This window comes from Salvelinus namaycush, chromosome 1 (assembly GCF_016432855.1).
Source record: "Salvelinus namaycush isolate Seneca chromosome 1, SaNama_1.0, whole genome shotgun sequence".
NCBI lineage: Eukaryota > Metazoa > Chordata > Actinopteri > Salmoniformes > Salmonidae > Salvelinus > Salvelinus namaycush.
Genome location: NC_052307.1, coordinates 62,162,119 through 62,179,221, shown reverse-complemented (window position 1 = coordinate 62,179,221; position 17,103 = coordinate 62,162,119). Strand labels below are relative to the sequence as shown.

The following is a 17,103-nucleotide window of genomic DNA, read 5'->3' as shown; positions in this document are numbered from 1 at the left end:
AGAAAACTTCCTCTATTGCTTATTTACATTTTCGAAAATACAAAACAGGGCGGTCTGTATCAAGTTACCATCCAGTGGCATACAGTATCACTGCTAAATCAGCTGTAGGGATTTTACATTGTTGCTACAATGCGGAAATCCAAGGTACTTTGCTACAATATGTTGAGTGTGGGAATAGTGAGTAATCTGTTTGCTTGCCAACAATAGATGAAATGTGACAAAAATCAAAGACTAGTTCCTGTGCCAGAGTTGATAGGAGACTGGTTGGTATTGTCCACACTACTTGTGATGTTTGCATATTATGGGGGCACACCATTTCTCATCACCCACTCACCTTCCTGGACCACCTCACTGCCAGAGGCATCCACCCACACACAGGATGTGCTTTACTACTGACCCCTGGGAAATATTGTTGTTCCCTAGCAACAGGTAGATTATCCAAATGACCCATAAAAGGAAGACGTTCCTCCTGATCTGAAATCAGGTCAACTCAAACAACAATTGCAGGCTAGGTATTCCACATGTATTAGGCTACTTTCAGTTTGAAAGTGTAGAGGAATAAGAAGGTGAAAGTAACCTCTTTCAACTCAAGTGCTATTAATGGAAAATAAGCACAATGATAGGAATAAAAACACTATACATTGTAGTGATTTTAATGTCTTTATGTCATGCTGAATATCCAGGGAGCACAGAATCTCATTACCAATCCTATGATGTCAACCAACCCAACCATTACATGATTCAAAGTATATCTGAGGGGAATTCAACAGTAATTTCCACTGAATGGTGATGAAATCAGAGGCTTATCTCCATGGCCAGGTATCACGCTTTGCACCTGTTCCCCAAACAGTTACAGTATTCACTAGTCTTGCCATCCAGGAAGTATGCCCAGAACTGCACGTGAAATAAAACTCAGGGGGAGAACACAGTAACACGTCACAGTGCACAGCCCGATAACCATTGTAAATAATATATTAATAATAATAACTACAAAATAATTGGGTTTGCTAAATTTATTTCAAACAATTAACAGAAAAATAAATTCCTTTGGTCAAGTATTTTTTTTTTTAAAGAAATAAGAGAAATATGCCCTTTTGCCAGTCTAGTCCCTTATAGGGTTTTTACAGTCAACCAGATCCTTGAGGCTCTAAGGCTGTGGAGGAGGTGCCAAGGCAATATGGTTATGATCCCCCTCTATATTGATCCCCCTCTCGCTCCATGCTGCAGTACGCTGGGGAGGGAGGGGGCAGTCCTCAGACTGCGGGAGAGGGGGCGTCTGGGTCACCAGCATCGTTGTTGTAGCTGTACTGGGGTTCGCTGGGGGGCTGGTTGGGGAGGATGTCCAGCTCGTCCACCTGAGGGCCAGGGTGCATGTTGACCAGCTGGTCCTGGGGGATATCTGCAGCAGCTGCAGCCAGGTTAGTGATGGACTTGCTTTTGACACACTGGAAGTCAACATGGCGGCTCTTGCCCTCCTCCTTCTCCCAGGACATGCGGATGAAGGGCCTCTGGACATAGTTGTAGATGACCTCAGGACGGCCACCAGGACGCTTCTTCACCTTCTCTTTATACGTGGGGTAACCTACCAATACATGGTGCAGACAACAGAGCCAGTGAGTTCACAATGCTGAATCAAAATCTAAAATTTTTGCTCTGAACCCCAGCAAATACATGATAAAACCATCATCTTACCTTCAATGCCTAATCTTATTTTCTTCAGTCCTCTCTCCTTTAACACTGATTTGGCAACATCTCGATTTTCTATATATTTGAAGAACCGGTATAGTTTTGTGCTGTATATTACTGCAGAGAGAAAATAAAATGTTATGAAACACAGCAACTCATTATCAACAACTTTTTTTAAGCAGTGTCAATTAAGTTTGTCCCTTTAGGTAAGTGAACAACAGTTTAATCCACAGCAGGGATTATTAATTAGGAAGATCACATTTTTGGTATCTTATTAGGATCCCTATTAGCTCTTGCGAAAGCCGAAACTCTTCCTGAGGTCCACACAGAACATGAAATAATACAGAACATTAATAGACAAGAAAAAGCTCAAGGACAGAACTACAAACATTTAAAAACGTCACACATTATGTACACACAAAATATCTAGGTCAGGTCTAAGGCACTGCATCGCAGTGCTAGCTGTGCCACCAGAGACTCTGGGTTCGAGCCCAGGCTCTGTCGCAGCCGGCCGCGACCGGGAGGTCCATGGGGCGACGCACAATTGGCCTAGCGTCGTCCGGGTTAGGGAGGGTTGGCCGGTAGGGATATCCTCGTCTCATCGCGCACTAATGACTCCTGTGGCGGGCCTTGCGCAGTGCACGCTGACCAGGTCGCTAGGTGTACGGTGTTTCCTCCGACACATTGGTGCGGCTGGCTTCCGGGTTGGATGCGCGCTGTGTTAAGAAGCAGTGCGGCTTGGTTGGGTTGTGTTTCGGAGGACGCATGGCTCTTGACCGTCGTCTCTCCCGAGCCAGAACGGGAGTTGTAGCGATGAGACAAGACAGTAACTACTAATAATTGGATACCACGAAATTGGGGAGAAAAAGGGGGTAAAAAATAAATACATAAATGAATAAAAAGATCTAGGTCAAATAGGGGTGGGTGGAGAGTGTGTGGATTCACTCACTCTGTGAGTACTCTTCTCCCATCTGTGGTGGGTACTCTTCGTCCCAGTCCACTACGTCATCATCAGTGAGCACCACGATGTGACATTCTCTCTCTCCGCTCTGGGCGCTGGCCACCATCAGAGGCACAACCATTTCCTCCAGGTAGAACTCAAACTGACGCCGGGCACCGTCGTTAGACAGCTCATGCATGAGGGCACCTAGGGACAATGGGACATGGTCAGTCAGGAGACAGCAGTTCAGAGACGCAAACCAACACACTAACTTCCCAGAACATTTTCATCAGTCTTATGGAAACCTAATTAATCACTAATAAGGGATATGAAAACCAAGGGCTCATGATTTATGTTCACTGAGCCAACCAGGTCAAGGGTAAAAAGGGGGTATACTCACTGAGGTCTCTGCACTTGATGGTGCTGTAGTCAAAGGTGATGCACAGATAGTCACATGCCTCCCTCAGCTCAGGGATGGAGATTCCATCGGGGCAACGGATTATTCCAGACTTGTAGTAATCCTGCCAGTTAGAGAGTGAACAGAGAAAACACAAAAGACAGCCATTACAGAGACTGCCTCACTCACAGACATCAGCCCCCCTATCAGCTCCCCCTTCCTAAAATGGCCAACGCTGTCTCCCCTACAGTACGTAGAGATATCAGTTTACTGCCAGCTGAGCTCGGCATGGATTAGATTTGCGAATGCAAAAATAAAAAGGTACATCTTTCAAATCAAATGCTATGCCTCTAAGAGTGATCCCTGTTTGTCAACAACAGCCCACATTTGAATCAATCCATTCCTCCATATTCACTTCAGCAGCCTACAGCCACTGGTACTGATTCTTGTAGTTGTTCTCAGGACACTCATAGCCTCAGTGGATAACTCATGGCATCTACTCCATTCTATAATAACAGTCTGAGGCTGACTCTATAGCCTTGAGTAAATGTTTTAGGCTACAAATAAGTTAATCAATTCAGGATTACTATGAGTAGCAGGCTGCCTCTTGTGGCTCAGAAGAGCAAAGGTTAGCAATGGCAACGCTAGATCAAGGAATATTTTTCTTCAAGTAAAAACAGTCAATATTTGACCAAGCTAGTAAAAGGGAGTGTTGTACTTGGTAATACAGTGCTATTGACTGACCAGGATGGCTCGGAACACTGTAGAGCTGATGCCTTCGGCGACTTCATACTCTCCTTTTTCATTGGGCCGTGTGAAATTGTGTTCCCTTCCAGATCCAAACATTCTGCAAGAAACCACAAAACAGGTCACATTTCAGTGTTGTTCAGCATTCATACAATAAAGAATCTAAAGGAAAAAACCCATGTAGGTGACTTCCTCCTCATATAACCACACTGGTAAAACAAAACTTCATATGGATTGATGATTTTACCATAACAAAGTACAACAATGAGGTCAGCCCTACCTGCCCAGCATGGTGTTGGGCTGTGCTGTGAAGATTGAAGGGTCCACCACGAACCGTGTGTTATCCACAATAAGAGTGACCCTCTCGGAGCCTGAGGTCCGGATGCTGCGGGTACCCAGGCCCGTGCCCAGTCCCTCCTTGCTATTCTCATAGACAAACACCATCTCTCCCACCCCCAGGCTCTTAAAGCAGCCCTCAGTGCTGGATAGGCTGCTGACCAGCCCGCTGCTACTGGAGCCGCTGGGGGAAATCCTCTGAGGACGGGGGCTGCTGGGCCTGGAGCCACCGTCCCTCTCACGGTCTGGAGGTGGAGGGAGAGAGGGACTAACTCACTGGCATGACGACTGACCTTTCTCACAAACTACTCCAATTACATGCCAACATTAACATCCAACATGTTCTCTTAGAAAACTTATTTTAGGAGACTTGTGAAAGTGGTCTCAGTACGTTCTACTCACCGCTGTTGTGCTGGCGGGTAGGCGAGGTGACATTTCTGATGCAAGGGGTGAGCTGGCCCTCTCCCCTCTCGTGTGACGAGTCTCGGGAGCGGTCGCTGGAGCGGCGGCGGTCGCGTGAGCGGTCACTGCCTCCGCTAGCACCATGCAGGCTCATCTTCACCAGGTCTGCCTCCAGTCGAGATGCACACGACTGAGCGCTGGCCAGAGCAGAAAGCACACTAAATACTAATTGCAGTTAAACTCTACACAGATAACACACAACACACACACTCTCCCTCTGTTGTCCCCTAATGTATTATTACAGATTGCAGGTCACAAATCCTGTGTCTGCTGTAACCGTAGAGACACTCAGAACCGCAGTGAAAGTATGGTTCGGGGCTAGAGCTTTACTAGAACCAGTATTTACCTCTAGAGGTAATTATAACAACACCGCCCTGACCTGATGCACTGCCTGGAGCAAGAGAAACAATGTAGTCACACACTCAAAGCAATAAGTAACAATGCATCTATACTGAGAAAGTCAGATATTTGGAAAGAAAGACAGTATAGAAGCAGCCCATCGAACCCAAGAAGACTAACGGGACAGAATGGAATAAGATAAATGTACACACAAAAGCAGAATCCCTTTTATTGTAGGCGGACCACTTGTCTAATGGTACATCTTTTAAAAGGGAAAAGGCATTAAAAGCACTATCAAAATGGAACAAGGCCTTTAATCACAAATGGTTGCGTCCCTATATAGGCCTACAATCATCAGTAATGGTGTCCCATTTAGTATTGAAATATTGAACATATTGTCCCAGTCTGTTCTCTTAATATGAGAGCACATAACATCAGTGAGCCATAGAAGTATAAAAAGGCCAACGTTCCTGTTTGGAGAGAAGCCAAAAGACACACTTGCATGGTCATGTTCTGCACCAGTTCTTACAAATGAGGAAAAATAAGGTCTGTTTTTTGCAAGAATTTGCTTTGCAAGTTAGGTAGCTAGTCTCTCTGGGGACTCTTAAATAACAACTACAATGACCCAAGAAATGCCAAAGACTTCCTTTCTGCCAAAACAACAGCCAGTAAAGGGCATAGACCATTAGCAAACACTTTACTTAAACTTGTAGTTATAAAGTGTACATAGTGCTGTCATGACAGTGGACTTTTAAAATAATGACTACTGGGAGCATTATGACAGCTGGCCTGTCTGACTTTACAGTTATGATAAAAACAGTAGCCTTTTACGATGTTGGGCTCAAGAGTAACCAGCCCTTCATTGGAAATCACAAAGGACAATGTCAACATGAAATCAAAATCTATTTGTTACATGTGCCAAATACAAAAGGTGTCAACCTTACCAACAAGCCCTTAACCAACAATGCAGAGCTTTTAAAAAAATGTTGTAAGAAAATATTTGCTTTTCTTTTTTTTTAATAGATAAAATAAAGTTACAAAATGCACAATGAGTGTGTGACTATGCTGAAAAACATCTGTCTAGCCTATAATATGATGGCCTATACCTATAGCACTATACACATGATCATGGATGTGAAATGCCTCCACAGAAATGACAACTATCTTGGTAAGTGTCAGTTCTTTCTGACCTTACACACTATCAAATACAAAGTAATTGCCTCACCTCGAGTGCTTGCAGAGTTTGCGAGGTCGGGTGTTTTTCGTTCCCAATTCTCGGTGTCACTTGAGTTGCTATCATATGACTGTGAACGTGCTGCCATCACCAGTTCACAGAGACGTCCAACCCGGATTATTCACCATTCATAATCTGACATGACGAAGGGCGTCGAGTTAGATATTAATTCACTGGGTTGATTCAGGAAAGCAAAACAAGCTGTAAATATTCACATAAATGCAAGTTATACGTTCAGTGAATACGAAACTAAAACTCAGTTCCCCTTCGCATTCCAACTCGACAGCTGCTCGCCATCTAATGTCACGATGATCCCGAATAATACGAGCTAAACTAATGGTGGCTAACTAGCTAGCTAACAATCATGACACTAGCACCCAAACGAACTAATGTGATCACAACATAGCCAGCAGTAAATTAGTTACCAGTCCCAGCTAGTAAATAGCAGATGGTTTAGAATGCTTGCAATATATGTTTAGCTAGCCAGGCAGTGGCTACCTATGTGAAGCTGGCCACAATAGTGGAATTTGCGGGTAGCCTTCAAGATAAAAGTCCTCCATTGAAAGCGATGCAAACGGATACATATAGCGGAATCAGGCCATATTTGGACAAGATAATGCTAAACGAGTTCGAAATGTTGTTATATAATCTTAACAAAAGACAATAATTTGTTAATTTGACGAAACAAAGACTTCAGAATTGTGGGGCGACAGGTAGTCTAGCGGTTAGCGCGTTGGGCCAGTTGGCTAGATCGAATCCCCGAGCTGACAAAGTACAAATCTGCCGTCCTGCCACTGAATAAGGCAGTTAACCTGCGGTTCCTAGGCCGTCATTGTAAATAAGAATGAGTTCTTAACTGACTTGCCTAGTTAAAAATTGTAATTGGGGCATACTTATAAAGTCTACACCCCCCTTGGATTTCTTCACGTTTTGTGTTACAAAATCGGATTAAAATGGATGTGTCATTTCTTGGTCAACGATCTACACAAAATACTCTGTCAAAGTGAAGGATAATCTTTTTTAAAATTTTAAATATGAATTTCTGAAAATGTTAATGAAAATGTTAACACCTTAAGTATTCACCCCCTTGAGTCAATACACGTTAGAAAGTCATTTGGCACAGATTACAGCTATTAGTCTTCTTGGGTAAACTTTGCACACCTGTATTGTGCAATATTTGCCCATTATTCTTTTCAAACTTCTTCAAGCTCTGTCAATGATCTGGGGATCAGGGCTAGACAGCAATTTTCAGGTCTTGCCATAGATTTTCAAGCAGATTTAGGTCAAAACTAACTTGGCCACTCAGGAACATACCAATTAGAAGTGTAAGCAACTCCAGTGTATATATGGCTTATTGTCCTGCTGAAAGGTGAATTCCCCTCCCAGTGTCTGGTGTAAAGCAGACAAACAGGTTTTCCTCTGGGATTTTGCCTGTGGTTCCCTCTGTCCCGTTTCTTTTCATCCTGAAAAACTCATACCCATACCATGCTGGAGCCAGCACCATGCTAGAAAGTAAGGAGGCAGCTAATTCAGTGATGCATTCCTTTGCTGTGTTTTTTTTGCAGTATTACTTTAGTGCCTTGATGCATACATGTTTTGGAATATTTTGATTCTGTATATTTAAATTGTTCTTTTCACTCTGTCATATAAGTCATTGTTGTAGAGTCACTACAATGTTGTTGATCCATCTTCAGTTTTCTCCGATCACAGCCTTTGAACTCCGTTCGTTTGCCAAGAGCGTGCAAAGCTGTCATCAAGGCAAAGGATGGCTATTTGAAGAATCTAAAATATGAAATATATTTTGACTTGTTAAACACTTTTTTGGTTAATACATGATTCCATATGTGTTACTGCATATTTTTGATGTCTTCACTATTATTCTACAATTTAGAAAATAGTAAAAATAAAGAAAAACACTGGAATGAGTAGGCGTGTCCAAACTTTTGACTTGTACTGTATGTATGGGTGACAGAGGAAGTGGGTAGTCATCTTTTTTTTTTTTTCAATCCCTATTATTTCACATATAATTTAGTGGGATTTGTTAAGCCACATTTTACTTCTGAACTAATTTAGGCTTGCCTAAACAAAGCGGGTGAATACTTACGCAATGACTATATTTTAGTTAAATATTTTATTAATTTGTAAAAATGTGTAGGATTCTCTTTTCAATTTGACAGAGTATTTTATGTAGATCAATGAGAAAAAATTACATATTTCAATCCCACTTTGTAATACAACAAAATGTGAAAAAAGTTCAAGGGGCTGTATGTAGACTTTTTCTACAGGCACTGAGTACAAACCATTAGGAACACCTGCTCTTTCATTTTTATTTATTTATTTCACCTTTATTTAACCTGGCCAAGATAAAGCATAGCAATTCGACACATACAACAACACAGAGTTACACATGGAATAAACAAAACATACAGTCAATAATACAGTAGAAAAATGTGAGCAAATGAGGTGAGATAAGGGAGGTAAAGGCAAAAAAAGGCCATGGTGGCGAGGTAAATACAATATAGCAAGTAAAACACTGGAATGGTAGATTTGCAGTGGAATAATGTGCAAAGTAGAAATAGAAATAATGGGGTGCAAAGGAGCAAAATAAATACAGTAGGGGAAGAGGTAGTTGTTTGGGCTAAATTATAGATAGGCTATGTACAGGTGCAGTAATCTGTGAGCTGCTCTGACAGTTGGTGCTTAAAGCTAGTGAGGGAGATAAGTGTTTCCAGCTTCAGAGATTATTGCAGTTCGTTCCAGTCATTGGCAGCAGAGAACTGGAAGGAAAGACGACCAAAGGAGGAATTGACTTTGGGGGTGACCAGTTAGATATACCTGCTGGAGCGCGTGCTACGAGTGGGTGCTGCTGTGGTGACCAGTGAGCTGAGATAAGGCAGAGACTTGCAGAGACTTGTAGATGACCTGTAGCCAGTGGGTTTGGCGACGAGTATGAAGCGAGGTCCAACCAATGAGAGCGTACAGGTCGCAATGGTGGGTAGTGTATGGGGCTTTGGTGACAAACCGGATGGCACTGTGATAGACTGCATCCAGTTTGTTGAGTAGAGTGTTGGAGGCTATTTTATAGATGACATCACCGAAGTCGAGGATCGGTAGGATGGTCAGTTTTAGGAGGGTGTCTGGCAGCATGAGTGAAGGATGCTTTGTTGCGATATAGGAAGCCGATTCTAGATTTAATTTTGGATTGGAGATGCTTAATGTGAGTCTGGAAGGAGAGTTTACAATCTAACCAGACACCTAGGTATTTGTAGTTGTCCACGTATTCTAAGTCAGAGCCGTCCAGAGTAGTGATGCTGGACGGGCGAGCAGGTGCGGGCAGTGATCGGTTGAATAGCATGCATTTAGTTTTACTTGCGTTTAAGAGCAGTTGGAGGCCACGGAAGGAGAGTTGTATGGCATTGAAGCTCGTCTGGAGGTTAGTTAACACAGTGTCCAAAGAGGGGCCAGAAGTATACAGAATGGTGTCATCTGCGTAGAGGTGGATCAGAGAATCACCAGCAGCAAGAGCAACATCATTGATGTATACAGAGAAGAGAGTCGGCCCGAGAATTGAACCCTGTGGCACCCCCATAAAGACTGCCAGAGGTCCGGACAACAGGCCCTCCGATTTGACACACTGAACTCTATCAGAGATGTAGTTGGTAAACCAGGTGAGGCAATAATTTGAAAAACCAAGGCTGTCGAGTCTGCCAATAAGAATGTGGTGATTGACCTTGGCCAGGTCGATGAATACGGCTGCGCAGTAATGTCTCTTATCGATGGCGGTTATGATGTCATTTAGGACCTTGAGCGTGGCTGAGGTGCACCCATGACCAGCTCTGAAACCAGATTGCATAGCGGAGAAGGTACGGTGGGATTCGAAATGGTCGGTAATCTGTTAACTTGGCTTTCGAAGACCTTAGAAAGACAGGGTAGGATAGATATAGGTCTGTAGCAGTTTGGGTCTAGAGTGTCACCCCCTTTGAAGAGGGGGATGACCACGACAGCTTTCCAATCTTTGGGAATCTCAGACGATACGAAAGAGAGTTTGAACAGGCTAGTAATAGGGGTTGCAACAATTTCGGCAGATCATTTTAGAAAGAGAGGGTCCAGATTGTCTAGCCCGGCTGATTTGTAGGGGTCCAGATTTTGCAGCTCTTTCATAACATCAGCTATCTGGATTTGGGTGAAGGAGAAATGGTGGGTGCTTTGGCGGGTTGCTGTGGAGGGTGCCGGGCAGTGGACCGGGGTAGGGGTAGCCAGGTGGAAAGCATGGCCAGCCGTAGAGAAATACTTATTGAAATTCTCAATTATAGTGGATTTATCGGTGGTGACAGTGTTTCCTAGCCTCAGAGCAGTGGGCAGCTGGGAGGAGGAGCTCTTATTCTCCATGGACTTTACAGTGTCCCAGAACTTTTTTGAGTTAGTACTACAGGATGCAAATTTCTGTTTGAAAAAGCTAGCCTGAGCTTTCCTAACTGCCTGTGTATATTTGTTCCTAACTTCCCTGAAAAGTTGCATATCACGGGGGCTATTCGATGCTAATGCAGAACGCCACAGGATGTTTTTGTGCTGGTCAAGGGAAGACAGGTCTGGAGTGAACCAATGACTATATCTATTCCTAGTTCTACATTTTTTGAATGGGGCATGCTTATTTAAGATGGTGAGGAAGGCACTTTTAAAGAATAGCCAGGCATCATCTACTGACGGGATGGGTTGGCGCCCCCCCTTGGGTTGTGCCGTGGCGGAGATCTTTGTGGGCTATACTCGGCCTTGTCTCAGGATGGTAAGTTGGTGGTTGAAGATATCCATCTAGTGGTGTGGGGGCTGTGCTTTGGCAAAATGGGTGGGGTTATATCCTTCCTGTTTGGCCCTGTCCAGGGGTATCATCGGATGGGGCCACAGTGTCTCCTGACCCCTCCTGTCTCAGCCTCCAGTATTTATGCTGCAGTAGTTTGTGTCGGGGGGCTAGGGTCAGTTTGTTATATCTGGAGTACTTCTCCTGTCTTATCCGGTGTCCTGTGTGAATGTAAGTATGCTCTCTCTAATTCTCTCTTTCTTTCTCTCTCTCGGAGAACCTGAGCCCTAGGACCATGCCTCAGGACTACCTGGCATGATGACTCCTTGCTGTCCTAGTCCACCTGGCCGTGCTGCTGCTCCAGTTTCAACTGTTCTGCCTGCGGCTATGGAACCCTGACCTGTTCACCGGATGTGCTACCTGTCCCAGACCTGCTGTTTTCAACTCTAGAGACCGCAGGAGCGGTAGAGATACTCTTAATGATCGGCTATGAAAAGCCAACTGACATTTACTCCTGAGGTGCTGACTTGCTGCACCCCATCGACAACTACTGTGATTATTATTATTTGACCATGCTGGTCATTTATGAACATTTGAACATCTTGGCCATGTTCTGTTATAATCTCCACCCGGCACAGCCAGAAGAGGACTGGCCACCCCTCATAGCCTGGTTCCTCTCTAGGTTTCTTCCTAGGTTTTGGCCTTTCTAGGGAGTTTTTCCTAGCCACCGTGCTTCTACACCTGTTTGGGGTTTTAGGCTGGGTTTCTGTAGAGCACTTTGAGATATCAGCTGATGTACGAAGGGCTATATAAATACATTTGATTTGATTTGAGTAAAACAAACTTAGGGAGTAGGCTTCTAATGTTAACATTCATGAAACCAAGGCTTTTACGGTTACAGAAGTCAACAAATGAGAGCACCTGGGGAGTGGGGCTAGGCACTGCAGCACCCATGTAAGAAAGATGTTTATTGACGACAGCTCAGTGTTCAAGACCATTCTCCCAAGACCAGCTGGTACGCAATGTCTAATATTAAAGTCTCGAGATTTTGCTCGTCTGAGGTAGAGTACCTTATGATAATCTGTAGACCACACTATCTACCAAGAGTTCTCATCTATGTTATTCGTAGCCATCTATTTACCACCACAGAACGAAGTTGGCACTAAGACCGCTCTCAACCAACTCTATAATATATAAGCAAAGAATATAAGCAAAGAAGAAAATGCCCACCCAGAAGCGGCGCTCTTAGTGGCCGGGGACTTCAATACAGGGAAACTTAAATCCGTTTTACCACATTTCTATCAGCATGTTAAATGTGCAACCAGAGGAGAAAAAACTAAACACTGGACCAACTTTACGCCACACACTGAGACCCATACAAAGCGCTCCCTCACCCTCAATTTGGCAAATCTGACCATAATTCTATCCTCCTGATTCCTGCTTAAAAGCAAAAATTAAAGCAGGAAGCACCAGTGACTAGATCAATAAAAATAAAAAAGTGGTCAGATGCTTAGCTACAGGACTGTTTTGCTAACACAGACTGGAATATGTTCTGGGATTCCTCCAATGGCATTGAGGAGTACACCACATCAGTCATCGGCTTCATCAATAAGTGCATCGATGACGTCGTCCCCACAGTGACCGTACGTACATACCCCAACCAGATGCCATGGATTACAGGCAACATCCGCACTGAGCTAAAGGCTAGAGCTGCCGCTTTCAAGGAGCAGGAGACTAATCCGGACGCTTACTGTATAAGAAATCCCGCTATGCCCTTCGACGAACCATCAAGCAGGCAAAGCGTCAATTCAGGACTAAGATTGAATCTTACTACACCGGCTCTGACGCTCGTCGGATGTGGCAGGGCTTGCAAACCATTACATACTACAAAGGATAGCACAGCCAAAAGCTGCCCAGTGACACGAGCCTACCAGACGAGCTAAATAACTTCTATGCTCGCTTCGAGGCAAATAACACTGAAATGCATGAGAGCACCAGCTGTTCCGGAAGGCTGTGTGATCACTCTATCCGCAGCCGATGTGAGTAAGACCTTTAAACAGGTCAACATTCACAAGGCCGCAGGGCCAGACGGATTACCAGGATGTGTACTGCGAGCATGCGCAAGTGTCTTCACTGACATCTTCAACCTCTCCCTCTCCGCGTCTGTAATATCAACATGTTTTAAGCAGACCACCATAGTGCCTGTGCCCAAGAACACTAAGGTAACCTGCCTAAATGACTACCAACCTGTAGCACTCAAGTCTTCAGCCATGAAGTGCTTTGAAAGAATGGTCATGGCTCACAACAACACCATTATCCCAGAAACCCTAGACCCACTCCAATTCGCATACCGCATCAACAGATCCACAGATGCAATTTCATTGCACTCCACACTGCCCTTTCCCACCTGGACAAAGGGAACGCCTATGTGAGAATGCTAATCATCGACTACAGCTCAGTGTTCAACAGCTTAGAGCCCTCAAAGCTCATCACTAAGCTAACTTCTTGCCACTATAGGGGGTGCTGTTTTCGCATTAGCATAATTTCCTCTACAGATTAAACTGCCTCTTATTCAATTATTGCTCTTACTATATGCATATAATTAATACCATTGGATAGAAAACAATCTATAGTTTCTAAAACCGTTTCAATTTTGTCTCTGAGTGAAACAGAAGTCATTTGACAGCACTTTCCCTGACCAAGAAGAAGAATGCAAGATGTGTATGCTCGCTTCAACGCTCTGCCTATATATGGTCACGCCACCTATGACCCGAAACACACTTCATTCGTCTTCCTCTGGGTGTCAAGAGGACGTCAGAGGAGAAATTTTTTGTTTATCTTGTACTGACGTGAAATAAGACCTATTTCTTTGGCGTGACCGACAACTTCCGGTTCTCTGAATCGCGCTATTTGGAGGTGCGATTGTCTACTGTTTTGCTGCCGTTACGGATGAAAACTATCTCCGTCTCGAAGTTTGTTTGATACATGTGACCATATCATCTTAATGTATGTTTTTTCAATATAGTTTAATCAGATTATTTGAATTTTTTCGGGAGTTTTGCCGTGTTCCGTTCTGTGACTTTTTTTACTTTGGCCAGTCGACCAGTACATATTCTAAATGAAGAGGGAAAGTTGCCATTATGAATGGATTGAACGACTCATCAGGACTAAGGACACCTTGATCAACATTCTGATGAAAGATCAGCAATAGTAAGACCCAATTTACGATGTTATTTCATATATCTGTCGTGCATGTGAACTGGTCGGGGGCGCCCAGCTGGTTCTGGCTGGCGTGGCTATGCTAATTTAGCGCTACATTTTGTTTTCGCTATAAAACATTTAATAAATCTGAAATATTGTTTGGATTCACCAGATGTTGGGCTTTCAATATCTGTACGCTGTGTATTTTTCTGAAATGTTTTAAGATAAGTAATTAGTTATATGACGTTGGTCTCTGTAATTGTTCTGGCTGCGTCAGCACTATTTCAGATTGCAGCTGCAATGTAGAACTGTGATTTATACCTGAAAAATGCACATTTTTCAAAAAAAAACTATGCTATACCATAAATATGTTATCAGACTGTCATCTTATGAAGTTGTTTCTTGGTTAGTGGCTATATATATTTTTATTTAGTCGAATTAGTGATAGCTACTGACGCAGGAAAAAACTGTTGGAGTAAAAAAATTGTGTCTTATGCTAACGTGGTTAGCTAATAGATTTACATATTGTGTCTTCCCTGTAAAACATTTTAAAAATCTGAAATGGTGGCTTTATTCACAAGATCTGTATCTTTCATCTGGTGTCTTGGACTTGTGATTTAATGATATTTAGATGCTACAATTTACTTGTGACGCTATGCTAGCTATGCTACTCAGTGGGGGGGGAGTGGGGGGTGATCCCGGATCCGGGTTGGTGACTCGTTAAAGGCTAAGGACCCTGGGACTAAACACATCCCTCTGCAACTGGATCCTGGACGTCCTGACGGGCCGCCCCCAGGTGGTAAGGGTAGGTAACAACATCCGCCATGCTGATCCTCAACACAGAGGCCCCTCAGGGGTGTGTGCTCAGTCCCCTCCTGTACTCCCTGTTCACGACTCCAACACAATCATTAAGTGTGCCGATAACACAACAGTGATAGGCCTGATCACCGACAACAATGAGACGGCCTGGCCGTGTGGTGCCAAGATAACAACCTCTCCCTCAACGTGATCAAGACAAAGGAGATGATTGTGGACTACAGGTAAAAGACGACCAAGCACACCCCCATTCTCATCGACTGGCCTGCAGTGGAGCCGGTTGAGAGCTTCAAGTTCCTCGGTGTCCACATATCCAAAAAACTAACATGGTCCAAGCACACCAAGACAGTTGTGAAGAGGGCACAACAAAACCGTTTCCCCCTCAGGAGACTGAAAAGATTTGGCCTGGGTTCTCAGATCCTCAAAGGTTCTACAGCTGCATCATCGAGAGCATCCTGACTGGTTGCAACACTGCCTGGTATGGCAACCGCTCGGCCTCCGACCGCAAGACACTACAGAGGGTAGTGCGAACGGCCCAGTACATCACTGGGGCCAAGCTCCAGACACCCTAGTCATAGACTGTTCTCTCTGCTACCGCATGGCAAGCGGTACCGGAGCGCCAAGTCTAGGTCCCAAGAGGCTTCTAAACAGCTTCTACCCCCAAGCCATAAGACTCCTGAACACCTAATCAAATTGCTACCCGGACTCTTTGCATTGCCCCCCCCCCCCCCCCCCCCCTCCCCCTCCCTTTTACACCGCTGCTACTCTCCGTTGTTATCATTTATGCATAGTCACTTTAACAACTCTACCTACATGTACATATTACCTCAACTAACCGGTGCCCCTGCACATTGACTCTGTACCGGTACCCCCTTGTAAATAGTCTCGCTATTGTTATTTTACTGCTGCTCTTTAATTACTTGTTACTTTTATTTCTTATTCTCATGTGTTTTTTTAAACTACATTTTTGGTTAGTGGCTCGTAAGTAAGCATTTCATGGTAAGATACACCTGTTGTATTCAGAATATTTGACTAATACAATTTGATTTGACCATATGACATTCATATTGCAATGTACAACCTTACCTATGGATCTTGGGTTCACGAAATGGGGTAAGGCTGTACCGTGCATGTTAGTATGCCCCCAATGCAATTCTGAACTCTTAACACATCCACAGTGCAATTAACTTTTTTTTGTTGTCAAAATAACTAATAATTGTATTACCACTATTAGTTTCCGTTTGCATCACTGTCAATTGGGGACTTTTATTTTAAAGGCATACAGCAAATTCCACTATTGTGGCTGATCCTTATTGTGGCTAGCTTCACATAGGTGCAGTGGCTAACCTGAGCAAACATGATGTGCTAACAGTTGGCTATTGACTCGTCGGCTAACTGGACAAAACCTAGCTAGTTTCAAGTCAAGTTAGCTAGCTGCATTAGTTCAGGGTATTGATCAATCAATAGTTACGTTAGTTACAACAAGCTATATACGCAGAGGAACTACCAGTAAACTAGCTTGCTCGCTGTCAAACGTTAGCTAGCAAGCTCAGACATAAGAACACTTACATTCACCAAAATAAGTCTTACCTTTTAAATTATAAGTATTCTCGCATTAATAGCATATAGCCCATACAAAACATATACACGGAATTCAAAGGATCAGTCCAATCCGTTAGTAAAATAATGGATCTTGGTTTGACATTTTCCCCTAAAAGGCAGAAGTGATGTTGTCCCTGCGACTCAGACGCTCTCGCGAGATTTGGCTGTACAAAATTCTTTTTTTTTTTTCTTCTTCTTCTTGGCAGTCCGCAAACAAATATCAATAGTGTATGCCGCCACCTACTGTATTTTTTGTAGTATGAATTCATTACACTTTGTGAAAAAAATTAATTGCCCTTCCAACTAACCCTACACCCATTAAAACCTCACCACTATTCCACTACTTTGGCCCCATCTGATCCTACTTCAGGCCAGCAGTCTGGGAGGATGGGACACTATAATTCAAAAACATTAACGCTTTGGCAGTAAAATCTCCTACACCCAAGTACTTCTCAGTAGCTGCCACCACATCATCTATCCTCTGTGATTTACATTCCATCCCTGCAGTACAATTGACAACCATGGCCTTGAACGCCAAAAAAAAAAAA

At 43.7% G+C, this 17,103-nt stretch overlaps 1 pseudogene; it reads right to left on the bottom strand.

The window, feature by feature from the left end:
- Window positions 1–646: 646 nt before the first annotated feature.
- On the bottom strand, window positions 647–16,704 carry LOC120046733 (annotated as a pseudogene).
- Window positions 16,705–17,103: the final 399 nt, after the last annotated feature.